Source organism: Pleurodeles waltl, chromosome 12 (genome assembly GCF_031143425.1).
Source record: "Pleurodeles waltl isolate 20211129_DDA chromosome 12, aPleWal1.hap1.20221129, whole genome shotgun sequence".
NCBI classification, from domain to species: domain Eukaryota; kingdom Metazoa; phylum Chordata; class Amphibia; order Caudata; family Salamandridae; genus Pleurodeles; species Pleurodeles waltl.
In genome coordinates this window covers 169,406,168-169,433,861 of record NC_090451.1, presented here as the reverse complement: position 1 = coordinate 169,433,861, position 27,694 = coordinate 169,406,168, and the positions used below count along the sequence as shown (strand labels likewise).

Genomic DNA, 27,694 nt, shown 5'->3' with positions numbered 1-27,694 from the left:
TCATGCTGAGATTGGATTGGCTGACAATACTTCAGCAAGGAAGTTCTGGCAACCATATCGGGACACTGCTTCAGCAGAGTCCCAAAAAAAATGATGGGCAAGGGTAGAGTCACTCTGACCACTTAGTTCTGGTCCTGGGATCTCAGAAGAACTAGCCCCCCCCACCCGGGCATAAAAAGCATTCTTTTTTAAAAAGTCTGGCACAGATCCAACAAACCCCCCCCCCCCCCAAAAAAAAAAAAAAACGAAACAAGCACAGGCTCCTGCACTTATTTTGTAAACAGCCCACGGGTGGCCCAGGTCATGGGGCAATTACATTTTGAAATTGGGGGGGGGGGGGGGGGGGGGGTGGGGAGAGGGGCCTGCAGCCCCAGAAAACTATTAAAATGGAATGTGGGGGGAGGGAGCTCTGTGGCCTCCCCACAGCCCCAGGGACCACTACCACCCTGGGACAGTAATAAAATACAATGTAGGGGCGTGCTAGTCCCTCCCCCCACCCCTGCAGCCTCAGGGACCACAACCTCCCTGGGGCCTTATGAAAATACAATACAGGGGGACCACTCGGCCACCCCACAGCCCCAGGGACCGCCAACTCACCGGGGCATTAAGTAAAATAATGAAGGGGACCCGTTGCAAACCGACAGCCCTGGGGACACTCCTCCTCAGACCTATTTCCATGTTGGAAGGGGGACATGTGTCTTCCCTCGTGGAACCACAGATGCACCTGGTGTCCACCACCCCCCAGGGCCAGCTCCTGCTATGTCCCAGGTTGCCCACCCCTGGGACACAGCTATTTGCTCAGATTTGGCGGGAGCTATGACAGCTGCCGTAAAGTCCAAGCAAACACTAAATGTTCTGCAAGTGAGACCTGTTAAGAAGCTCCCATTGGCAGAAAGTGAAGTTTTCCCTACACACCAATAAGCATACAAGAAAACAGATTAAAACATTGCTCCCGCAAGCAGGGAGTCACAAACAGATGAAAACATTGCTACCGCAAGTGGGCAGCTGCAATTTAAAACAGCTCCCCCTGCCTGTGGGAGCAAGGTCTGCTCCTGCAGGACGTAGGGAGCTGGCTATGACCCCAGGGGCCTTGAGACTCCCCCACAGTCCTGTTGCACTCTCTCCCATCCCTTTGGGGAGAGGAGGAGGGAGAGGGAGAGGGAGAGGGATTTTGTAATGGTCTCTCCACACAATGACTATAGAGTCAGACTAACAAAATGTTTGGTGAGAATGTCATAGTTATGTTTGGATGCAGAGGGGTACAGAGTCACTTCTGGGCTAATGGTCACGGTCTTTTGCGGTCACTCAGCAGGCTGAAGTTTCAAATCCTAGTATTGCTTGATAACAGGTTTGCTTATTTAGTAGCATTTTGGCAGTTAAACCTTACCAAGTGATTAACATTTCTTTCCAATCTCATGCGTGGATTGACTGTCATAGGTATGTGTGGAAGATTCACAGTAAGGAGTCACCTACAGCCTAAAGGTTAAGGTCACAGATCTTCACCCTGAAAGTTGATGCCTCTACTCCAGGTGTGTCCATGGTTATTTTCCTTCTTCAATGTCTTTTAAACTTCAAAAGTTGATGGTTCATACTGAAAGGTGATCTCACTCTTTAATTGACAAAACAATTTTCTTTTCAATATGTCTGGAAATATCACGCTCCAAGTATATCATTCATCAGAGCCTAAATCGCTCTCCCTCTCAATCTTTCTTTCTTTCTCTCTCTCAGGATTTGGTAGGTAGGGGGTTGGCCACTGGCTAGGCCCTGCAGCCAACCGCTGCAGCACACATGGCCGAAGGCCGTCCATGGTGGTGGGATTAATGTATAGTAATTAAGGCTACTATATGTGTAAAAAAAAAAATATATATATATATATATATATATATATATATATATATATATATATATTCACTGTAAAAAAAAAAAAAAAAAAATAAGGTTTACAGGGACGTTATGGTTAGGTTCTGAATTTACACACAAAAATCATTGAAATTCAGCAGTTATAGCTATGGTTATTTCAAGTAACTATAACTCATGCTCCACGATAACTAACTCGCACCCTCACCATGCACTGCTATTTACCCCACAAATTACGGCACTCGTGACATCTTTGGTAGCATCATTGATAATATCAATGTAATATTGGTGTAAAATTTGATGAAGAAAACTGCATGGCGGGTGTAAATTATACTTACCTTAGAGAATGAGTTCTAATTACTTGAAACAACTAAATTTAACAGGTGAACTTCTATGGTTTGGTACGTTTTAAATGTGTATAATATATATATATATATATATATATATATATATATATATATATATATATATATATTTACAACAGAATAATTGGTCCTGCACAGCGGCGTGCCTAACTGTCGGTGCTGCGTCAGGGTAAAGGACCAAACCCTACATATCACATGAAGAAAGAAAATGCTGCACTCCCAGAGGCTGCTGATAAACTTGTCATTTATTCAACCTGATTTATGTTGTTTCAATACCATCAGTGCTCAGTCCAGCACCACAACGCGTTTTGACTGACTCGTCTTTTTCGAGATACTTATCCCCTGCGTGTGTATTTACACTGGAAGATGAATCACAAATGAGTCTACTTCCATCAGCGCTTTATGCTTGCTTCATTTTAGGCACTACACTACTGGTGAAATATGGTGAGTGGTTGCCTGATTATGGATCCCATTTTGCTGATGTGGCACCAATGGGGTCCGGAGACTGTTCATAGACTTTGGTTTATTTTACAAAGGCAGGCGAGCAGGAAGTAGTTTACGAGTTTTACTGAAACCATATGCACAGAGGCCGTGGAAAAAAAAAAAAAGGTGATTGGTATGTTCGCTTGACAATTAATATCGAGTTGCAGAACATGTGAGTATTGTGGGAATTTTATACCATCTCATGCTCTAGTGAAATGTATACTGTTACCTTGAAATATGAAGTCGTTATTGTCAATTAATTTTTACAACTAGAGCATGACGGAATCCAGGGATCTTAGTTTGACTCACATGATTCTGAATGAAGGAGGAATGAGCGTGCAGCGGACACAGTGATTGCCTCGATTGTTGGCAGGTGTGAGAACTTAGCAGACTATAAATACCAGAATGCCGCTTGCTATCATGATGGCGGATTTTACCAGGAAGGTGGGCAGATCTCACAGGTCATATGATGGATTGGGAGCACAGAGGCTTTTGAAAACTAAAACTAAAGTTCACGAGTGTTATTGACACCAGAGAAGGCACAAAGGCTTTTTGAACGGAATGAAATTGCACAAGTGTTTTTGACATCGGAAGTGTTTTTGACATCGGAAGTGCCTCGTTTGTTAAAGGACTCCGTGGAGAATATATACTGAAATGCCCCCTTGCTCATGATGGCAGGAACCACTTGAAAAAGACGAGTCAGTCGAAACGCGTTGTGGTGCTGGACTGAGCACTGATTTATTGAAACAACATAAATCAGGATGAATAAATGACAAGTTGATCAGCAGCCTCTGGGAGTGCAGTGTTTTCTTTCTTCATGTGATATATATATATATATATATATATATATATATTTCTTTTTTCTCTTAAAATACAATAGTTACAGGGATGTTATAGTTAGGTTCTGAGTTTACACACAACTATATAAAAATTCAGCAGTTATAGTTATCTCAAGTAACAATAACTCGTGCACTGAGGTAACTAACTCATGCCCTCACCACGCACTGCTAATTACCCCACAGATTACAAAACTCATAACATCTTTGATAACCTTATTGATGACAATAATGTAACATTTGCAGTAAAATCATTGTAGAGAAAATTGTTCATGAAGAGGGCTCAAGTTCTAGTTACGTTAGGGCATGAGTTACAGGAACTTCATAACCATAACCAACTAGAACTGCTGAATTTCTATGGTTTATCTCAAGTAACTATAACTCCGCATTACAATCTCCATGCAAGGACAACTGCTTATAAATCATCGAATGGCCCACATGTCTTGCATTTGCTGCCACTACAAAAAAAAATTAAATTTAAAATAAATAAAAAAAAGACTTCCTTTCCGGGATTGAAACATTTGTATGAAAAGGGTAGCTCCCACACCACGTGGATGTAACTGTCTCACAATTGCTCAAACCTACCCACTGGAAAGGTGTTTCAAACACAAAGTAAACTGGAATGTTGAAATAGGCAGATTAATTATTCCATGTAATAAACACTGCTAATGGAATTTCCGCCATAGTAAAAGGCAGCTTTTCAAACGTTGATCATAAGTATGACATACGTTGCATCTTTCTTAGCCATTATCTGTTGTTTCCATGTCAAATTAAATGTGGCAAATAACTCCTTAGAGTTAACATGCTGCCAGGGCACGCCGCCACATCTAAGAACTGGTAGTGTTCAACCCAACCGCATGATCGACCTAAGCAGACTGTCCAGGATGTAAAAATAACATAATTCTGAATGAGGTCAATAGCAGATGGCGCAATGTTGTTTAGTGCGTAAATGCAGTTGGACAATGTGTTCATCCCATTATCGATAGCTAGAGCTTGCTGCAAATTTTCCTTATCTATTTACCTTAACCGGGCAGCAGCCTCCTTTTGGGAAAGCTTCCAACTTTCATTATATATTGAATATAAGAAAGGTTTAGTGCATGGTTTCCTGGGACCCAACAAGAAATCTTTTAAGTCTACATCTTCTGACAGGAGACTAAGGTGTTTTTAAAAGCTGAAAATGTGAAAGATTTTAATCATTGTTGACATATTTTGCCCATGCAATATGTGGTGACAATACTAGAGTGTTGTGTGGTGATGTAATGAGGGTCAGGTCAGCTTGCTCAAAAACCCAGTGTGGAGTTGGCAAATGTGCATGACAAGCATTTGTGTCCATTGGTCACAATAACCACCAGTTGGGACATCAAAGTGTTGAATTAAAGTAGAGAGTCCGAACACATCCATTGAGCTGATCTTCAGTTAACATCTTTTGACATTTATCAAATTTAGCTGGTGAATGAATACTGGGCACATTTAATTTTCGCCAAGCCTAACCAGCTTGTTTGCTCCACAGTTTCATTGAGAAATTTAATTTGTAACGGAATAAGCCATGCTCTAATTAAAGCTTCCCCACCTTGTATTTGCTAATCTCTAGTTTTGCATACACTCCAAGTTTATTAACTTCAACCGAAAGTCATATCCCTCTAGAGCCAATTGGGAAACCAGGAAATCAGAATAAATCAATTTTATGTCTGTTAACCAACTATTTTGTAATTTTGAAGATGGCAATTTAAAATAAGATTCAGCATTTTTAGCAACATGCCCAGAAAAATGATAATTTTTCTACATAAGTTTTTTAACACCCCACAGGTGGTGGTCGGATAATGTTCCCATTGCATGCAATTATGAACTTCACTCAGGATGTCAGCGCTATGCAGAAAATAAAGTCCTTAATGGTGGTAGGAAAGCATTTCCCCATAATTTACAGTTGTCTGATAAACATCTTCTCTTTCAAATACAGTATAATATTCAAGCTCAGAAAGTATAGAACTGCTTTTACATCCCAGTCACAGAAAAATATTCAAAGAAACTTTGAATACACATGGAATTTGAATCATCTCTGTAGGGCCAAAATATCAAACAGTACCTTATCCCAAATACTCAAATAATCCTATCAGTTATTGGAACAGCTGAAATATTCACAAGGGACAAGTCTCTTTGGACTTTATGTGAGGATAAGTAATGTTTCAAAACCTCACCCACCAGTTCAACAGCAGAGCATTCGGAAGATAATGACCATGTATCATTAAGATAAAGACAATAACAAAACTAATCCAAAGTCAAAAATATCCACAGGTAACACCATGGACAATTCAAATAGTTATTTTTAAGCCACATGTAGAGCTTATGTGCTTTTGATACAGGTGTGGTAGATGATGCTGAATTAATTGTTGAGGTCAGCAAAATACCCAGAAGCAGCTTGTGCAAAAACGGTAGCCAGTGCAGGTGAAAGAACTTGCAGATGTATCCCTTGGTGGCTCGTAGCAAACAAATTCATCAGTTAGTGTTGAATTTGAATCGTATAAATCAGAATGTGGGACATTCCCCATCCAAGATGGGGTGACAGGAACCAATACAAGATCATTTTCCACCCTCTCCAAGCTCGGGGAAGTTTGTTCTTCATTGTTTAATCGTTGTAGGGGTACATCCTGATTGGCAGTTAGAGTAGTATGAGAACTACTCAGGAGTCCTCATCGTCTATGTGCAGGACTGGCCACTTGGTTTAACTTGACATTGCCAATTGAAATGAAACCGTTTTCTTTAGAACCAGGCAGTGGTAGTAAAATAACATTACTGGCACAGTGTATTTCCAGACCTGGAACCGGTGCTCTATATGCTGGGCTAAAAGCCTTCTTTAAAACATTTTTTCCATGTACTAGAACCCCAGCTTTAGGAATCCAGTCTGTGGACGCTGTATGTGCAAATGAGTTTATCATAGAACTGTTGTAATTCCGGCAAGACCGTAACATGTTCATTTATGTCAAAATTTCTGCCACTACCGTGTCAGAGCCATCAAGATGTGAGACATACATTTGGGTCCTAAAGAGGACATTGTAGGGGTACATCCTCCAAAAGACCTCCTGGGCAGATTTAGTGCTCTCTGAACTCCGTACAGGTGATGCAGCCAACTACGACCTGTACCTAGTGTTTTTGCTGTTAAGGATTTCTTTAAGTCTGTTTTTTCCACTCCACAATCACATTTGCCTCAGGATGATAGCAAGACGAAAAATGCAGCTGAACACCCAACATTGTCATGGAGGCCCTAGAGGTAAAAGCAGGACTGGGATGCTGAAACAGCATATGTCCCGATGACGACTTGAAAATCTTTCATAACCGTTTCACCATCAGCCAATCGTTGTGGACATACCCATAGACATCCGGGGCATGAGTCCACAGCAACAAAAATATATCTATATGCATTATATGGTTGTAAGGGATCACAATGGTCCTATTACACACACATTGAAGTGGTTCATTGAAAACTAAGAGGTGTCCACAGTGGGTGTTTGATAGTGGATCCTTTAATTTGTTGACAGATGGCACAGCAAAGGACATATGCTTTGGTCTGTTTGTATAGACCAGGCCACCAATAATGCTTTTTCAAAAGTGAGATGGTAGCTGCCACACCAGCATGGGCAGAAGCCACCCCCTCATGCACTAATTTGATAAGATCTCATCTTAGGACTTGGTTGGGGAAATCACACTACCCCTGGTATCTTTGAAAATGAAATGATTTGGCACTTACCTAGTAGGATAAGGGCTTGCCATCAGCTGAAGCCTTTACAGCAGCTAGTGTTTCATTATTTAGTCTCAGATGAGAATAAGTAAATCACATCAACAGAAGCTGTAGCTACTGCAGATTTGCCTGCTTCATCGGCCAGAGTATTTCCTGCAACATGTATTCCAACTCATTGATGATCTAATGCATGAACTACATGTGCCTTTGGTTGGTTGTCTTACCTGCTACCTTCCCCCACAAAAATGTGATGGTGTTCTTTGGAACCTCTGACCCTGTTTAGGTGCCAATAGTGTAAGACATCATTGAAGGATTGGTCGCAGTTTTCTGAATCACACACAATCAATGCATAAAGTTCAGGTTCCTTGTGTTCCAGTGCCAGGATTATAGCCTTGAGCTCTGAAAGTTCTCAATGTGTGGCAGTTTTTGCCAAGATGACTGCAACCTTTTTCTTTTTGAATTAGGTTTTTGTTGTGGCAGTTTCTCTTCTTTTTTTGACTGAAACTTCAGATGAGCGTTGTGAATCTTTTCTTGGTTTCATGTACTCGTGTCAGTGTTCTGCCCACCCTCCTCTCACTGCATTTGTCAGGCGTGTCCTGAAAGGAATGAGATCAGCGAGTGACAGTATATTGGCATCTATCGGGTGTTTTTAAAGTTTCCCTAATGTTATAGCGTTTCTCCTAGGTCACCAAATGCTGAGATTGTCCCCTTTCTTTTTTCTTCTGATTGTTAGGATTTTGTTTATCCCAGCGTTTAGAATCCTCTTGTGCTTGTTTGGTAGAATCCTTACTGTATTTACCTTGTAATTGTGGTTTACCTGGCTGGGCTCCCAAACTATCCCTAGACTAGGGTATAGGTTTCAGTGATAATCTTAGGCAGCTTGTGTTCTTGTTTCTGTTGAGGAACGTCCCAGAAATGCTTGTTATTGACTGCCTCGGGAGGGAACTGGGTGGGTGGGGAAAATGTTTCCAGTTGGGGAGGAGTGGAGGGTGTTGGTAGTGCAGGGGGGGGGAGGGACTTTGCGCTACATACAGTATAGGTGGCCAATACACCTCTTGGGGGTGGGAGAATGGACTATCATCAGGTGTTATGGCACGTACATACAGAATAGTCTCCTGGAATGTTTGGGGGGTATGTGAAAAGACACAGGGTGTTATTGCTTCCATAGCAGAAGCAAGTTGGTATCACCTGCCCGACAGAAACACCTCACAGAGCACAAAGCAGGTAAGTCACAACAAATGAGAGAGCAAGTGATATCCACAGACTCCTCTTATGCTCAAGGGGTGGTGGTCTCAGTGGGGCCTTGAATGATGTTTAGGTTGATATATTCTGAGATAGACAAGCATGGACGGTATGCATCAGTGCAGGGGACACTGGACAGTGTGGGCATTATGCTGCTTAACATTTATGCTTCAAAACATGGACAACAGGATGCCACTATGGACAGGATGCCCACCCGTCCACTTACCAAGCCGGGTATGTATGGTTTGTATTTGAATTTATAAAGCACATTAAACCAGAAAGGCATCAAAGCACTAAGGAAACCAGGTGAAATGAGAAAGGCAGAAATAGAAAAGTGCAAGGAAAAAACAAACTAAGGCAGACCAACGTTAAGTTGCTGAGAACAACCAGGTTTTCACCAGCCTCAAAGTTAGGTACGAATCCATTCCCTCGGATAGAGTTTGGCAACTTGTTCCATAGTCAGGCAGTTGGTACCTCAAAGAATTTTAAAGTTGTGAGAGCCCTGCTGATGGGTGGCCTTAAAAACAATACAAAAGGCTTTAAAATTAACTCACTTCCTAACTGGAAGTGAGTGGAAAATCCTCAAGTCCTCCCTAACTATACAATTAATGGCCAAGCCTAAGATTAGTCGTGCTGCAGCATTTTGAATAACTTGAAGCCTGCTGAGGGAGCACTGGTTAGTTTTTAACTAGAGGGTGTTCTAGTATTCTAAGCACAAAGTGATGGGCACTAGGACTACTACTACCCTGAGCTCCTCCAGTATGAATGTAAAAGTATTTTTTAAAGTCTTCATCATCCAAAAGCAAGAGCTCACAGTTTTATAAACCTGGCTCTCAAAGGACAGGGTATTATCAAAAATAATACCCAAATTCCTTGCCACATTCACCGGAGCAGGGGGGAGACCTACACAAGTCAGGCCACCAACAGCTACTCCAGATTGAATTATTAGAGCTTTTTACCATTCATGTTTGACAAATTCCGCTTCATCCAAGTGCTGACTTCTAACATTAATTACCCGATTTTTTCAGCTGCCTTTTCCCAATCATCTATCATGGGTAAGGGTGTTTAGCTGTCATCTGCATAGGAAGAACATTTGGAAGCCCCATGAATGTAGCAGATGTGCCAAAGGAGCAACAAAGATTAAATAATTTGAGATGTAAAGATCTTTGGAGAGAGGTCTACCCAACAGAGAAAGAAATGTCCTGCTACTCTGCCACACCCAACAGACTAGACACCTCCGTGGGTAATGCACCTACTCAAATGGCTATTTGTTCCATTATTACCAATATGGGTAGACACCCATCTGACAATGCCCCTCTATTACTGGAATTGGGGGGAGGGGTGTTTGAAGAGTTTGGCCCCATGGGAAAAGCACGCCAACTGGTGCCTCAGAGCAGACACCCTGCTGGATGTACCATTTTGGCAAATAATTGGTGCGGCAGAGGAGTATCTGGTGGGCAACTGGGGTACCACAGAGAGAAGGGGGAACTGAACAGTAAAGTGTTGAAAGCAGTAATACAGGGTGAATGCTTTGGTAAAGTGTGTGGTGTTCTTTGGCAACTACAGGGTGAGCTTACAGAACTGGAGAATAAGTTAGCTGAGGCCCAGCTAAACAAATGGGGTGGAGGGGGGTGCAGACTCAGGACAAGCTGGGGACATGACAGCTGCACTGCTAAGAAACATTGGGGATATCAGGGAGAAGCTTCACCAACTGAGGAAAGAAGACTAAAGGCAGCGCCCACTCCGGGAGGCACACTAGGAAAAATGTTAGCATGACTGCTTCGGCGGGAGACAGCCATGACATCCATAGTAGCCTTGAGCTGACAAGACAGTACAATGGTCCGATCAATACAGGACATCAATGACGTGCTGGGAAACACTTACAGGCACTGTAAGTAGGCGTATCAGCAGCCAAACCCAAAGCAGCGAATGTCTACCTTATTAGTGCAGACCTACCAGTCCTGGCTGCCCAGCCACGAGAGGAGCTAGAGGCAGACGTTACAGTGTCCTGGGCTTAACACAAAGGATGCGCCTGAGAGAGGAGATCTGCCTCAGCAGATTGTGAAGCAGGTTGGGGGGTGGCCAAACTGGTCTTCAAAGGCAGGGAAGGATATTTGGAGCAGTTAAGGACCTCCCTCACAACCTGCAACCCCAGACAATTAGGTGCTCCCCTAATTAGATTAAGAGAGGCCAGGATAGGGGTGCGTTTAGGATTTTTAGTCACATCAGTGGGTAGGCTCAGCCAGATCTAACCTCCAAAAATCAGTTTCAGCCACATTGGCTTTTTGAAGAATGTTGCTCCATGGGATTGATTTTTGCCACACTTCCCAGGAAGTGGTCAAAGGGGGAAGGAGCCTTCCGGTGATTGGATAACCAGCCCACCCCCCACTTTCCACCCAGGAGCAAGGATAAATATGGCAGAGCTGCACCCACATCTCAGATCCCTATAAGAAATAAGACAAAGAAGAAGGACTGCCCTGCTGGACCTCTGACCTGCACGTTGAAGGACCGCACTAGCGGCCGACTTGGGCTTAACCAGTAAAAGGAATTTGCGTATCTTCTACTGCTTCAAGAAGGGACTCCCAGTTTGCTACAGGTACAAAGGAGCTGCCTTGTCCCCTATATTAAGTCCAGCAAGCAGAGCCCAGCTAACCAGCGTCCAGTGGCCATTTGAGGATTCTGACCAGGTGTATTCTGGGAATTGTAGTCCCAACTCCCAAGGAGCAACTCAGAGCTTCTTGAACCTTTTATCAAGTTGTGGAGACTTCAATGACCCAAAAAGGACCACTGGAAAAAGATACAGAAGTTTGGAGATGTTTGGAACAACTCCATAAGTTGAAGAGGTGCATTGTGGGAGTTGTAGTCCCAGGCCCCAAGAGGCAAACCAGAGCCTCTGAATCCTTGGCTGGTGCTGTGGACCACTTTCCTGAATCAAGAAACACTTCTGAAACTAAGTGTTACCTCATGGGTGACCTGAACTCTGGACTTCGTCCCTCTCCATTGTGACCTTATAACTTTGTGAGCACTAGTTGCTTCTATGTGCTAGAAAACATTAACTCTTTAAAAATTAATATCTCTGGTTCCCCTAACCTGATTTTAAGCATGTGGTTTCATTTTAAAGATAGAAATATAATCTATTTTAGGAAATTAGTGTTGGATTTTTATTGCGTTTTGTGTTTTACTTATTTACTGTTTTGTGACTTTTAAATGCTTTACATACTTGTCTCCAACGTTAAGCCTGGTCGCTCATTGCCAAGCTTCCAAGGGTTCAGCTGGGTTTAATTTATTAAGACCTAACTGGACTTAAGTGGAGGTTAGTGGCCTGTTGCCAAGTGTAGCTACTTACCTGCCCTTACCAATTATCCACTTTCTAACATAGAACCTACGGCTCAAGTGTGAAACCGACATGTAATGTCAGTGGATTGAGAGGTGAAGAGTTGCCCCTTCTCTCGATTACTGTTTGCCCTGGAACTTATGGCTGAGTTTGGCATCCAAGTGGGGGAGGTTACCCATTTAATCTCACTGTATTCAGATATAAATGCCCTATTTTACCTATGAAGACAGACTGTCGGTCCTGCTTTTACTGATGCAGCTGGAGTTGATTCGGATGGGGTCAGGACCACACATAGACAAACGTTTCCACTTTTTCCATTGACGGCACTCAGTGGGAAGACAACTGGGGAGCTACCTTCATTGGGACAGAAATGTGAAGCAGTGGTCCTTCAATATCTGAGAGTCACGGTGGGGCACTCCATGGGCAATCAACGGGAGTAAAAGACTGACCCACTGGTCACTAGAAAGACGAATTTGGAATACACTGTATTTGCGGTGTCAAAAAATTGTGCTCTTGCCCCGGTGTTTATATATCGTACACAACTTATATACCCTCCCCTGTAGTCTGCTTTAAACCCATGACCGTTTATTGGTCTCACTTTTGAGGAGGGGGTGGGGAGGAAGAGATGAAGCCATATTTCACTGCCCCTCCACAAACAAGATATGATAGTGGGGAGCATGGGTCTAACAGACCAGGAAATGTACCATTATGCGTCTAAGCTACTACATGCCGCACATTGGTTTGCTTAAGACGATAACTGGGAGCAGAGGCTCATATAGGGAAAATATGGTATGCACTCATTATGGGCACTATTTATGGGAGGTTCTAGGCAGGCTCAAAAATTACCTTATGCTGTATGGCAGGTGGCAGAGATATAGGAGCAGACAGTCACTATAGTCTTTAAGAGGACCTTAATATCTCGGCACTCAGGCCTTCCTGCTGCATCAGGCTCAGGAATGATTTGCAGTAGCAGGTGGCCAATATGTCAAACTGGCAAGAAGAGCATGGGAGACATGGACAGGCTTTACCCAACAAACCAAAGCAGACTGAAATACTATACCATTTGCTGACAGTGAGATGGCACACAACTTGGTGACATTGTTTTACAAAACACTGAAGGAGGACAGACCTGGGATTGTATCAATGGCATGCCCAGCGGTGGGGTGCGGGAGGGGCAGTTGGGGGAACTTCTCATTTCTGCTGATGGATGGGGATTGGAATCAGACATGTGCACTGGTTAGGGAGGTTTCCTATAATGCATGTTTTAAAATAGCACACTTTAACTACATGTACCGCACATACCCGATGCTGGTCAGGCTTAGCCTGATGTACAGGGATAGGAGAGTGGACTGCCCCAGGTGTGAAGCAGGGGGCGCATCCTTCCTCCATAAGGCGTGGAGTTCCCTGGTGTTCATGCATATTGCAGGTGGTGGCAGGACTAAGACAATGAAGCTGTGGCTTGAGAAGCCACCCAAACGCTACTTGGTGGGACTGGTCAGCCGGACCAAGAGGGGCAAAATGACGTGGAAGTTTGTGCAGCTGGCTCTGGTGTTGGCCCTGGGATGGCTGAAAATCCATCATCCTTCGCTGGTGTTATGGATGAAAGATATTGCGGAGTGGGTGGTGGCAGAGGAATTTCACATGAAATTACTTTGATGAGACGATGCACTGTGGAGAAATTTGGAGGCCTGGGAAGGGATGCTAGAAACTTTTCAGCAGAAACAGGATAGGGAAATGGGAACACAGACACAGAGTGGTGTAAATGCAACTTCAATGGGGCAAAGGGTGGGGGCGGGAACGACGATAATGGGGACATGACCATCCATATTGCAGAATCCACTGATTAAAAAGGTGGCCTGGCAGTGGGAGCGGGACAGGACTAATGAGGAGAAGGGAGTGAGGGGGGGAGCTAGACCCAGGTCACAGGACTGATGACACATTACAAGTTAAGCATACGGGTCCTGCAAGTAAACTGCACCAGGGACTAGCTGGACCAGGAGGGATGCCTCTCAGGCATCTCCTACACCCCATAGGTTGGACTACTATAGACTATAAACGTATGTATCTTATTGGAGCTCTGGTATATATGTTAATGCTGTGGAAGGAATATACCATGACATGTTCATAGATGATGAATTGACTCTATATAGGATGTATGTTGACAATGTTTAATTGTGATCCCACCACGGTGGGTTAATTGTACCAAAACTAATACAAATATTTTAAAGAACCATGAGCTGCAACTATGAGGAAACAAAAAGTTCCAGCATCCTGTCACACTAATGAATCTAAATCCCTACCCACACTTCTAGCTTCTACCCGAGAGCAGAGTTGTAAAAGCCCTTGTTTGCCCATACTTATGTCTGGCAGGAAATCTCGGCACCACACCTGAATAATCAGCAGAGATCGTTTGCCAGTTGCCTGCTGGCAGTCCTCTCAAGTGGCTGGAGTGACAAGGTCACGTTCAGCAGAGCTGAGACCACATGATACAGCAGAAGATGGCTGGCTGGAATGTTCCCTCTAAACTAATTTGTGCCAGCGTGGTGTTTTTAAACTATAGTGTGTTGTTTTCTAAGAACTGCCTTAATGAGAATACATATTTTCTGTACATGGTGGACTACGTACTCTTGGACAGACAATACTTGATAGGTTATCATGTACAGCCTTGAGCAGAGCACATGATGAGAATGTTGTGCAGAAGAAACTAATAACAATCCTACGTGACAAGCAACTGATCAAAAATAATAAAACATCACTGCTAAAATGAAGCCATGCTAGAATAATAGAAGGAATAACTGAAAATAAACTAGGTAAAACAGCACAGGCCAAGAGCTAAAATAAGTGTGCTCCAGCAATGCGCTAAAATTGATCCACAACAGTATTTTCAACATAGAAAAATGTTTAAGTGGTATGGCCTTTTTTCAATTCTGCCCCATTTATGAGTTTCTCTATTGTCTGTTTTTCACCAAGGTCTCACCTCGGAAACAAGAAAGTAAAGTGCCAATATTTAACTACAAGAAAGTAAAACCATAACTCTTTGGATGAATTATTTGTTGCATAGTACATACTAGCCATCATGTCTCAAAGACCCCTGTTATACTGAATCATCTCATTCTGTTTTCAAGAATATAAGAGTTGGTCAATCTTCATTTCCAATATCTATTCCCATCACTGGAAATTGGCTTCCTGTAGTATTAGTCATTTTACATATTGTTGTTTACCAGTGTTGATACAGACCGATCTTTAACTTCATGGTCAAAGTATGATATTTCAGTGGGTCCGCTCATGCTTTCATCCACCCGAACTCTAATAAATTAGCTATAGTGAATTGGGAAAACAATAAACATCTGTTCTTTATCATGAAACTCAGCTGATGAACTTACAAATAAACGTTGTATGTACACAAGGGCTGCTATTTCTGGCTGAAACCATATTGTGAGCACTAACTGTCTGAAAATTGTTCTACCCGTGGTAAACAAAAGATGAAAGTGGACAGTCATTTGACAGAAGGCTGCACATTTGATAGGTAGTTTGTACTGTAAAGAATCGTAATTTTTCCAACCTGCTGTTTGAACAGCAGCAGAGACAACCCAATCAGTAGGAGTGAATGATCAACTTAATGCAATATTTATTCCAGTTATTACACACACCACAGCCACTACCCATAATTCAAATATGTACTTTTACATTGACATCTTGTCCTTCTTTGTCATTTCATTTGAGAAAAAATAAATCTTACCACCATCCATCCTTTTTGGTGAGGAAATGAAATGGAACATTAACTTGCAAGAAAGCAGCACATTTGTTTTCATAGCCCAAATAGCACTACATCTACAAACGAATTAGCTCATGTTGTAAGAAAGTGGGTTATTGCTGAAGTGGAGGTCAGTTCGCTTCGAGTGATAACGGCACTATTCCTTACTAGGTCGCAACGACGAGGTAGGATATTTCCCCAATTTACAACTGGTATTCTGAGTTATTTTCTTTGCACAAAATATACCCCTGCGTCCAAAATGGACAGAAGGGTGCATTTCGCAATATGAAACAGAGCTAAATGAAGCAGAACACTAATTACAGCCAGCCACTCGTTAAATGTGTTCGTTATGTGTTCTGCCTTTAAATGCTATGAACCCGGATTTAGGATTGGGGAAGGCCTACTTTAGGGGTGAATTACAAATACATAAAAGGGATGGTCTAGGCCTGCTAAAGGATGAATTTAACAGGTCTAAATTGTAATTTTAAAACTTTGTACCCAGTTTGCAGTGATATGCCTGTAGACTTGCTTTGAATTGTCACTTTAGTGGTGGCACAAAACATGTTGCATTCCACTAACTCGCAGGCCAGAGTACACCTTTCTATCATATATTAGAGCCTTAAAGGTAAGTTAAATATGCAAACAGGATTGTAGCAAATGTTGATGTGTTTTAGGGGTCAGAGCACATGCACTGGGGCCTGGTTAGCATTGTCACAGTGTGCAGAGACAAAAAAAAGCCAGCAGCAAAAAGAAAAAAAAATGAAAACAAAAAAAATGAAAAAAAGGGAGGTTGCCACTCAAGAGGTGCATTTTCCTACAAATGCAGCAAAATATTTGCCCCTACTAAACATTTTCTTTATACATATAATTGCAAATTAACTCTTGGGCTTTGTTGATGTGCTGGCAGCGTAAAGGGAATAAAAAAATAACAAGCATTTGTAAAGTAGTGGGTCTCGCGTTGCTAGAGTTAAAGGTATTAGCATTGTAAATTCCTAAATGGACTTTTCTTGCCACATACATTAAAAATGAAAAAGAAAACAGTTGACGTAAGCGAGCAGATTCAAATCGCCACAGCCGCCATGAGCAGGAAGGAGAGACACAAAAAGGGAAAAGAAGTTCGCTCGCAGTCAAACTATCGGCAAACATGCAATTATCCATTTAATAGGGTAGATGGCCAGGGCAGTTACAAAACTGCCCCAAGAAGGGACAAACGTAAAGCATTTATCAATGTTAAAGGATTTTTGAAAGGCAAACCCACAAACATGTCAAAGTGATCGGCATGCAGTGGGCATGGTTAAAAGCCCACAGATACCAACACGTCAAAAAAGCAGCACTTGCACGCTGCTATGCTTGACCTAAAAACAGGAGCAACAGGAAATGAGGATCAGGATTTTTGGTCAGTTTCAATGGTCACATTTCTCTAATTGGCCACATATCGGACCGTAGTGCCTTTTGCAAGCTGGATTTGTACATTGCATTCTGGCACTTTTTGTCCTGGACTCATAACGACAAAAGCAAAACTAAAAGAATATGAACTCCTTAAAGGAAAGGACTGGAATTACTACCCCCTAGTGATTTGGAAGAATTCTCTGAATGAGGCAGGGCTTAAATGATGAGCGTCATTTTTAAAATTACCCATTCCTTCCCTTGCCTTTCAAGAAGGCTGAGTGAAACAAAAAGTATGTTTGTGCTTATCCCTTTGAATGTGAATAAAGAAGGGGTGTACTCTAGAAAGAAATAACCCAGTTAAAATGACTAGAGTGACAGAGAGAAAAGTCATTTTATAGCGCCAACTGCAAACTAAGCAGCTTCTAGGTCCTGCGAATGCGGCAGCCCTGTTACAGGACCCTTGCAGCTTTTGGCACGATTATCTTTCCACTTTCAGACCTCTCTCCAACTCCCATCGAACATGAGATGCATTAAATGAAGCGTAATCTGGCGCCCCTAGGTGGCTATGTTACCTTATTTTAGAGCGTCACTTCACTGTGTGAATCTGTACCTAGGCTGAGGTTCACAAGGGAAGGTCTTGCACAGATGTGCACGGGTAGTTAGTTGGCCTTATTCACAGAGCTATAAGTTGGCAAACGACATGTAAAACATGATGTTATTACATTATGTAATAATTTCTTTACATTTTGCATAGTAGAATACGGACCCAAGGGATATAACTTCCAAACGTGGACGAAGGAAAAAAACGTGTAACAGTTACAGACATAATTGTTAACACAATCATGAACCCGTTGACATAAGCAAGCCGATTCAAAGCACCACGGCAAAGGACAGAGACAAAAGGAAAAAAAGTTTGCTTGCAGTCAAAATTAACGGCAAAAGTGCAATTAGCCACGTTACAGGGTCGATGGCCAAGGAGGTAACAAAACCGCACCAAGGAGGGACAAACAAAGCATTTATCAACGAAAACAAAGGATTTTTGAAAGACAAGCCCATGTACTGAGTGATAGTGATGGTGTGATAGTGATAGTGTGGTTAAAAGCCGAAGTACATGCTTGCACGCTGCTCTGTTCAACCTAAAGAGGGGGGGGGGAGGGAGGTACCATTTTTCCTTAGTGTGCTGTTTGGCCAAGTTTTATTCAGTTACTCTTAATTCTAGGTTTGAAAACGACTGTCAGTCATAGTGAGCATCACCGATTAATGAAAGGGGCACGTGTGTATGCCTAGGGTACAGCACTCATGTTGAGAGCTTTTAGCTTTTTACATTCCCTTTTGCTGATGCTGAGCCCCTGTGTTCAACGACCAACTCTTCAAAAAATGTTGCTTAGCCAGGCAGGTCGTTTTAGGCAAGAGTATTTTACTCCAGATACTACTTTAAGCAAAGATTGCTCTCCTCCTCTTCCCAGCCAGAGAAACTGGCTCGATTGTAGGGTGAAATTTGATTATGTCCCTAGAACACCTGTGTGGGCCATCATCCTGGAGTTTCTAACACCTTTAAGAAATACTGTTTGAAACCTTTCACCCAAGCATGAGCTGCTGCATGTGCTTCAGTGGACTCCTCAATAATACAGCACCTCAGACCAAGAGGTTTGCAGTACAGATTCACTCCGTCTTCTATAAACAAATTATCTGAGAGAATTGTACAGCATCTTTGAAAAAGCAGTGAGTCATTCTTTTCCCCAAAAGGGTACACATCTGTGGGACCACCACAACACTACTTTTGACAGTTTTCCATTTCTCTAGTATTCCACAGCCCCAGACTGTGGTGAGAAGTTTATCCCAGTGACCAGTAAAGCCATGCTAGTTGAAGTCTTGATACTCCATACTCCCAATCCAAGTCACGGGACCTTGCAGTGACCCAGACAGATTAGTGAACCCATTGTGCCCCATCCCTAAAACTTACACAAGTGGGGATGATCCAACCCCATTGAACAGATAACTTGACGAAAAACGTTCGGCAAACTAAGCAGATCTACTGTGGAGTCTGAAGAATAGGCACACTTGCTGGACTTGGCTGCTAACAAAACCCTAGGCTCGTAGAGTAGTGCAGAAAAAACATGTCCAACATTCAGATACCAGAAGAACTAGTTGGTCAAATTTTTAAGTTCTACAAATCTGCCATAAACGAAATTAGACAAATACTACTTGATGCACTATCTGCGTGGCAGCAGCGTTTTATCATGAGCATGATCCCTCCCTCACAACAATGCTAGATTTTCCTCCTTCTCTACCCAGAGGTATAAGCCAACATGCTGGGTTCTACTAGGAATTTGGTCCAATCAGTTGTCTGAAAATCCCTAGAAACCAAATCCCTCTGTGTATGGTCAATACTGAACGTAGCTTTCATTTTCACAGCGTCAAACGCTGTTCATATGAATTAAGATTCTGTGAGACTACAACCATCAAAAGCTGCCAAATGAACACCTCTTGAGGATCAACCCTGCCTAAGGTTTGCAGTTTTACCCACCTCCTACCATATCTTCCATACAGCATCACCGTTAACATATCTTAAGGTAAGTAAGCATGCTTTAAGTACTGAAGAGAATGCATTTTTGAATAATTACAAATCTAATTTTGTGTCCTAAGTTATTAACTTAGTATTTTTACTAATTCATGAATTAATTGAAAGCGACAATGTGCTCAGCCTGTTAACACATTTAGCAAGTGGATAACTTACTAATAAAGTTAATTTAGGCAACATGCCCACCAATAAAAGCTTATCCAAGCTTGAGGCATGTTTGCGGATGGGATGCAGTCCCTCTTGGACCTATAGAGTTCGGCAATGAAAAATGAACCCTCATTTTCTCTAACACGCATAAGTATGTGCTTAACTGTGTCAAGTCCGAACCACCTGCTAATGCATTAGATATGGGCAATGTAGATATGCTGACCTAAAGAAGAATCAGTATCTTGTAGTAAATACAGTAAACCGTCCTCCAAAACCGCCCAGAAAGAACTCAAATAGTTGTTTAGAGATAGAATTATTTGACTCAAACGCTCAGGCTTCCCAGAAACGACGAAACTGCTGAAACCTATATCCAAAACCAGTCCATCTTCTCTTTGGCTTTGCCAGTGTAGATCTACTGGCGTGATCATGCTGCTTGTAACCAGCTAAAAAAATAAATAAAAAAAAATAACACCAAAAGGTGTGTTTATTCATACATGTGCCTGCATAACGCCCGCACTTGAGCCCTAGCGCCATAGTGGTCATCACTTCCTGATGTATCTGTGTATGTGCTTGCATTACACATCATGATGCTTCTTACTTTAATCTTTCTTTTCAAAATAGCAGCTATACATCTTGGTGCTGAAAATACTTTAAAAATACGTGCAATAGTTCATGGAAAAGGCTTGGTAGTAGATTCAAGTTTGCAAACCACCCTTCCCCACCCCCACTCCAAAAAAACTGAAAGTGTGGAGGAAGTCAATGTTGTGTGAGAGCAGAGGGTGTGTTGGAATTAAGATTAAAAAAACGTATATCATTTTGGTGGGGAAGCAATGGAATAGACGGGGTGGAGGGTGAAGGTGTGTGTGGAGGAAGCACACAGGAGGGAGTAAAAAAACGAATGCATCCCCATGAAGCACGAGAAGAAAAAGAGTAATGTCCTGAATAGTAGCAGTAGAAGGATACAAAGAAGACAATCCGAAAGAAACGTTCTAGTGGCTGGATAAACAAACTGGAAAGGAAAGCCATCGAATAAGAAGCAGGAAAATGAGATGGACAAGAAAGCCATCAAGTCAAGAGCAAAATCCCACCCTTTGTACATGTATTAATGTGTTAAACAGCTAAAGCTGTCTGTAGGCGGGACCGAATGACTGTAAAAAAATGCAACTGCCAAGAATCTGTGGTACAATCAAAAACAAAGGTTTCCACGAAGCAATCTGGCACTACAAATAAGACAAAACATGATAAGATGTGATTTGGCAATCTAAAATGATTGTCAACCTCCTTCTCCATCACTAAAATGTTCCTCCTGACACAAATGAGGATCACATCACGGACAGCAGGAAAGAGGGGAAATGTTCTGGTCCCTCCTTAACAGTGCAAGCACTGCAGAGGGCTTTTGGTCTAATAGATGAATCAACTTCTACTGTGGGAAGTCCGAGACAAGAGTACAAAATCTCCTATGGTCTATAAGTGCTCGATTTTGATTATTCAAATTGATGTTTTTTTTCTTGGTATTGATCTTTTATCTGGAGCGAAGATGATATTGGAAACATTTTTTTTTCTCGAGGCACATACACAACCATCAAGGGTTCTTCAATTGTCACTAAAGACTAGAAATTGCCCACTTTTGTTCTTAAAGGTTTTATGCATTCAACAGCAACAAGCTTCACCTTTGGGACATTAGATATCACAAACTCAGGACACCAGAACCGTTTGAAAGCCAATTCTATTCTTCAAAACTAATATAAAATTATTATCACATTATGGGAGAAGAACACATTATATATTTTGTGACATACAAACTAGTGCCAGACTACTGCATGTGACAGTAGCGGTGAGCAGCACTTACCGACTCCATATGTAATTTAGTTCTAAGAGAGTAAAGAGACTGATGAAATCCTGAAAGAACATGGAGCCCTGCAGCAAATGTCTTACTAAAGGAAGAAATGGTTGACATTTAAAACTGGAATGTGTTGATTCTCTACTCTTATCACAGCCTTGGGGGATTCCATAGCCATTGCAAGGTCTATGGAGTATGAATAGTGAGCATATCAAGTCGGTATATTGTAGATAAGAAATGGTGATAATTAACTTCTCTTTTCAAGAGAGGGTCTATTAAACGGAAAGAGAAAATATTTACATAGCATAGCTAGTTAGCGACTCTCAAAGAAATTTAACACGGATGACGCAGTGTGTAGAAGTCACATTTTTGCTTCATGGTCTGTGTTTGCTCTGTTGGCGAGTACAGTGATTCTGTGCCCCCAGTCGATGCAAAATATAGCCCCACTTCTGTGTTTGTGGAGAATCCCAGTTTCTATTAACCCAAAAAACAAGAGGACTTTTAGAACGACAGTGTTAGGATGCATCACATCATGGTCACTTAGCATTTGGAGAAGTCCTCCGTACAATCGAGTTTATGGAAATTTTAATATAGTAGAAAAAGACACAGCCATGAAGTGGAGCCAGGCGACAATGGAGGCTTGAAACACTTCTATTTCCATCGATAACACTACGTTGACGGGTATTACAGATTCACAATTAAAAAGAAAAGTACGAACGTTAAAGTCCCAGCAGGCTAAGCGCATTTGACTAAAATACCAAGGATTGCTTTACGTTAACTTTCATGCCAAGGGGCCAGTTAACAGCTATGGAAAAATGCAAACCCTCAGGTTGATCATTCACTTCTACTTAACCACTTCCAGCTTTAACTGAAAATCTATTTAGAAATATTTAGTCCAGTTGGTTTCCATGCCAACACAATATAACTCCCAGAAAGCATTGACTTGTAAATTGAAAGCAGTGACATTCTGTTAGTAACTTATCAGGGAATCATAAGCATTAATAACCACTGTAACAACAGCCCTGAAAACAGCCCTAGGGAGGTAGATTTTCAATATTACAAATTCGGTTTTAAATCTCACAACAAAACGAAATAAAACAATTCTACCTGTGTGAAGACGTGGTATGGTGGACGTTAGACACACGGCTATAAATACTGAGATTATACTATGTTTGTTTACTTATAAATATCTACAAAGCACATTTTTGCATCTTTTCAAGGTTTGTAACTAAAGGATCTACACTGATGACTGTTTTTAGTGCAAACGCCTCCGAGAACTGCAACTGACAAGTGGCCGCTCCCCTTTTGCAGCACCTTCATCCAGTACTGGGTTGATGGCTACCTTCACAGTATCAGTGCCGTCTATTTAGCCATTGCAGGTATGGGCCTACATGTCCCAGCATTCAGAGCACTGTGGATTTCTAAATCGAAACTGGGCTCAAACTGTGGGCTAGTTGGCATTGAGTCGGTTTTCAAAAACAAGATTTTTGGACTAAATCGAGCATAACAGTTTTGCTGCAATGTGTTTTTTTTTTTTAAACCATAGCTTTTAAAACTCGCCCGTAAACCCATCTAAATAACGTTTAGATCAGCCTCGTTCAACTCAGAGCTCTGAAATTTTCCAGGCATGTGTGTGTGGGTGGCTCGGCATGTCCGGTTTTTGACTTTACAATATGCAACTTTTAGTCATCGGTCTCTAACATAAGTGAGGACTATAAATCCCAGATTGTAAATAAAAAACATGGACTAGACAAGTGGCTCATGCATGGGTCAGCGAAACCCGAGATCTCCGGCAACCATACAGAAATAGACTAACCACTACCAGCAGGGTTCAACCTGCAAACAAATTAACCAGATTCCTATCCCTGTACAAAAAAATGAAGTTATCAAAATTAACCTCACATGGTAAATGTCTCAAACTCCTGTAATGATAGCCCATGTCAGCCAAACACCATTTTCCTGCCATGGGTTTTCATAAAGCAGTGACTCTTGGGACAAGATTTGCTGTGGGTGACATATTGAGTCAATCCTGGTTTTGCAGCAAACACTGCACTCTGGGCCATGCTAGTTCATACCTATTCATTTAATTGAACGTTTTGCTAGAGGTCAACGGTACAGCACCGGAGAAGATAGAACACGGGGCCAGGTTCGGAGTGCAGATAAATCAAAAAATTACTTTGGTCACTCACCAGCTTAGGTAAAAACGCCCAGCCTCCGTTTGGAGGGAAATCTAATGGAGCGAGATTGAAGTCGGTTATCATAGCTTTCGGTTGAGACAAAACATGTAGGCAGTGCTACCAACTGCAAGCCAAGGGGGGGGGGGGGGGGAGTTTGTTTCTTCCATTTTCGTTTCCGCCTCTGATGGGGTTGGCAGAACAACAGAACTCTCAAACTTTAACAGTGCATGAGGAAGCAGTTAATCCAACCAGGTTTTTTCCTTATATTGGGGGGGGGGGGGGGGGGGGGGGGACTTGTTGTCCTGATTTTATAATGGGATAATGAGGACTACAGGTCAGAGTACACAAAGTCAAAAATCTGGACTGGCTCAGCTACGCATGAATGGCCCTGGGAAACTTACATTTCCCAGGCATACATTTCAGGTTGCAATGTCCCAGTGGCTAGAAACACAAAACTGACTCAAAGTATCTCAAAGGCATTCAAAGCAAAAGAAACTGTCACAAACCGCCAAAGGCCAAAAGAATAAACAGGCTAAGAACCGAATTCCGATACACGATTAAAAAAAAAAAAAAAATTAAAAAAAAATCAAACACCGCCAAAATCCGGAGAGAGACCCAAGACACCTTAAAACTCCGACTAAATATATACAATGGTCAAAACTTCAACAACCAATAAATAAATAAAAAAAGCATCACAAAATAAACGGTAATAAGGTTTAACAAACAGCTCGCAAACTCGCCAGGAGTAACCGCCACCCGAAAATTAACAACATAGTTGCTAAACCAGAAAAACTTTAAGTGTTTCTGAACGTCACAAGCTGAGAAAAGTTTGCTATAAACTGTGCATTTGAACGGCCGTTCGCTCATCGCAGCCAATAACTTACATGTACTATAAAAAGCCAACTTAACTTTGACAAATTTATTTTCACAGTTTTTTTCCCGCTCGGTGAGCTTCCTACCTCTGTCCAACAGCCTCTGCGAGCCTGAACTCACACGCGCACGTGCTCTCACTTATAATCTCTCACAGCAGGGGCCATGGTGCTGTACTCGGAGTCGTGCAATCTGCCTCCAAGGTCGTTATCACGGGGTGGCGGACCCCAGAGTGTAAATAAGAAGCAGGGGGACGAGCAGGGCTTGGTCAGCCTTTTTGGTGGCTTAAAACATATTACTGGGTTGTATTTATATACTATATGAGTACGGCTAACACAGTTTCTGTAAACAATACAGTAAAACTACGGCTGCTCTGTGGATACATTTACTGACGGGAAATCCATAAAATCAGCTAATTTAAGCATGTCCAGTATTAGTTGGTGAGCGCGTTTTTTTTTTTTTTTTTTTTTTTTAATACAGCCACGTTATATAGTTTAAAACCATTTTATGGGCACACATTTTTTCCATATCTAGCGGTAGATTCTTTTTTTTGTAATGCTCAATTTTTCAGTCGTCACTGGTAGAACAAAACCCCCCGTGGTGTAGGGGGGCCCTGAGCTCTAAGGGTCCCCCTCAACAAAACTGGTAAGTGGTGGGCCGGGGATGAGGGCGCCCCTCTCCATGTACTCCAAGCTTCCTTATGCCACTGCCAGTCATGCTTTATTACCATGACGCAGTGCTGCCATTTTAGTCGTTATTTGTAACAATCTAAAGCATTCTGGGAGTTGTAGTCCTGGATCAGTTTTGAGGAACCACATGAACGAGCACACCTGAAAAATATATATATGTAGGCCCTGGGCTGTTATATATGTGGATGTGTAGGGAGTTTCTAGGAGAGGTACATTTGATGGCAAAAATACACACCTCTACAACTATGTAGATCTATCATGTAAAGAAACAATACCATCAACCTATTCATATGACCCCTCAAGTGGAATACAAGTCAAAACCCATACTCAAAACCTCAGCTTTCCAAGTGTATCCCAAAGATTACACACATACCTGTGTCAGTACTTACTGTCCCCCCACCCAGCTGAAAGTCGTTAGCCCAACAGCCAATCACAGCCTGGCTGCGCACATAAAATCTGAGCTGCCAAACACAGTTTCAGACCTTACAGCATGTTGCTATGTGTGTTTGCCGGGTTGCCCCTTGTGATGTGACAGAATGATTTAAGGAGGAGAGCAGAGAGGATCTTCAGACAAAAGATCAATCTTGTGGATGTCCTGCCAAGATGTTAGCTCCAGATTCTCTTTTCCCTCTTATGTCATCTTGGCATGGTTTGTATATGAGAGCAGGACCTTAACTCTGAGACATGCTGCTCTTCTGCCATTCCAGCTTATGCTAAGAAAGATCATAACAGCTCTGAATTTCTTTGATACTGGGTCATTCCAGAGGGTGTCAGTGACGTTATAGGCATTTCTCAGGCAAGTCAATGCCAATGCTTGTGTCAGGTTCTGAGCTGCATAAATAAATGCAAGAAAAGGCCTCTTTTTGACCTGGTTAGCCCTCACCTTTTGCTGATGTTTGATGTAGCCTAGAAGGTGTAGTGCCCAGGGCCCCTTCTAACCAGGTTCCATGGGCCAGAGCTCTTTCCCTAAAACTGTTGTGATGCATTGGCCCAATTGGATACACCCTTAGCTACCACTATAAGTCCCATGTAAGTGGGCACCTATGTGCCCAGGACATGGGGTACTATGGGTAGGCCCCTGAGGGCAGCAGCACTTACTGTGCCTCCCTCTAGGGCCATGCATCCAGATGCATCCAGCTCTGCCATTGCAGGCTGAGTGTCCTGGTACAAACCTAAAACACAGACTCGACATGGCACTCTCCCTGTGTGCCCTGTACACCATACACTGCATTTACTATGGATAAGACACCCCTCTGGCAGGTCTTACTGCCCTAAGGCATGGTGCTCCATATTATGTGTGAGGCATAGCTGCATGAGCAATATGCCCCCACTGTGTCCTTGCTAAACCCAGGACATGATGATCGAACAGAGCAACCATTTTAATACATGTGCTGGACATTGGTCAACATGAGTTTCCCAGCTACATGATGGCCACTCTGGACCCTGGGTTGTTTGGTATTAAATAACTCAGAATAATAAATCCAAACTGGTACCAGTATTGGATTTATCCCTAAAAGTACCCAGTGGTCACCTTAGAGGTCCCCCCTGCAAAAGCTAACTATTCTGGCAAGGTTACTGTTAGACTTTTCATCCTTGGCGTGGTCTCCCTTAACTTTTTGCCTCTGTTCCCCAGGTTGTTGATGTGTGCTGGACTCTGATTTTACTGTTTTTGTTACTCTCTGAACTTTACCACTGTTAACCAATGCTAAAGTGCAAGTGCTCCCTTACAAAATGTGTATGTAATTGGTTTATCCATGATTGGCATATTTGTTTTACTAGTAAGTCCCTAGTAAAGTTCACTAGAGGTGCCAGGGCCTGTAAATCAAATGCTACTAGTGGGCCTGCAGCACTGGTTGTGCCACCCACATAAGTAGCTCTGTAATCATGTCTCAGACCTGCCCTTGCAGTGTCTGTGTGTGCAGTTTTAACTGTAAATTCGACTTGGCAAGTGTACCCACTTGCCAGGCCTAAACCTTCCTTATTCTTACATGTAAGACACCCCTAAGGTAGGACCTAGGTAGACCCAAGGGCAGGGTGCAGTGTATTTTTAAGGTAGGACATATAGTAATGTGTTTTATATGTCCTGCCAGTGAAATATTGCTAAATTTGTTTTTCACTGTTGCAAGGCCTGTCCCTCTCATAGGTTAACATCGGGGCTACCTTTAAATCTGATTAAAGTGTAGATCCCCTTTGGAAGTGGATGGACATTTGGAGTTTGGGGTCTCTGAGCTCAAAATTTTAAAATACATCTTTTAGTAAAGTTGATTTTAAGATTGTGTGTTTGAAAATGCCACTTTTAGAAAGTGAGCATTTTCTTGCTTATACCATTTCTGGACTCCACCTGTTTGTGGATTCCCTGATTGGGTCAGTTTGACAGGTGGGCTGGTTGTACCTCAC

General features: G+C 42.3%; 1 protein-coding gene across 2 annotated transcripts in view; it reads right to left on the bottom strand.

The window, feature by feature from the left end:
* LOC138268325 (DNA topoisomerase I, mitochondrial-like) overlaps positions 1-24,873 on the bottom strand; it is a 1,149,155-nt gene extending 1,124,282 nt beyond the window's left edge. The window contains exon 1 of one of the 2 annotated variants that reach the window (XM_069217851.1): positions 24,698-24,873. The gene's annotated coding sequence lies outside the window, so the exon portion shown is untranslated. The remainder of the gene's footprint in view (positions 1-24,697) is intronic. The other variant, XM_069217852.1, reaches the window with a different exon arrangement.
* Between the last annotated feature and the right edge of the window lie 2,821 nt (positions 24,874-27,694).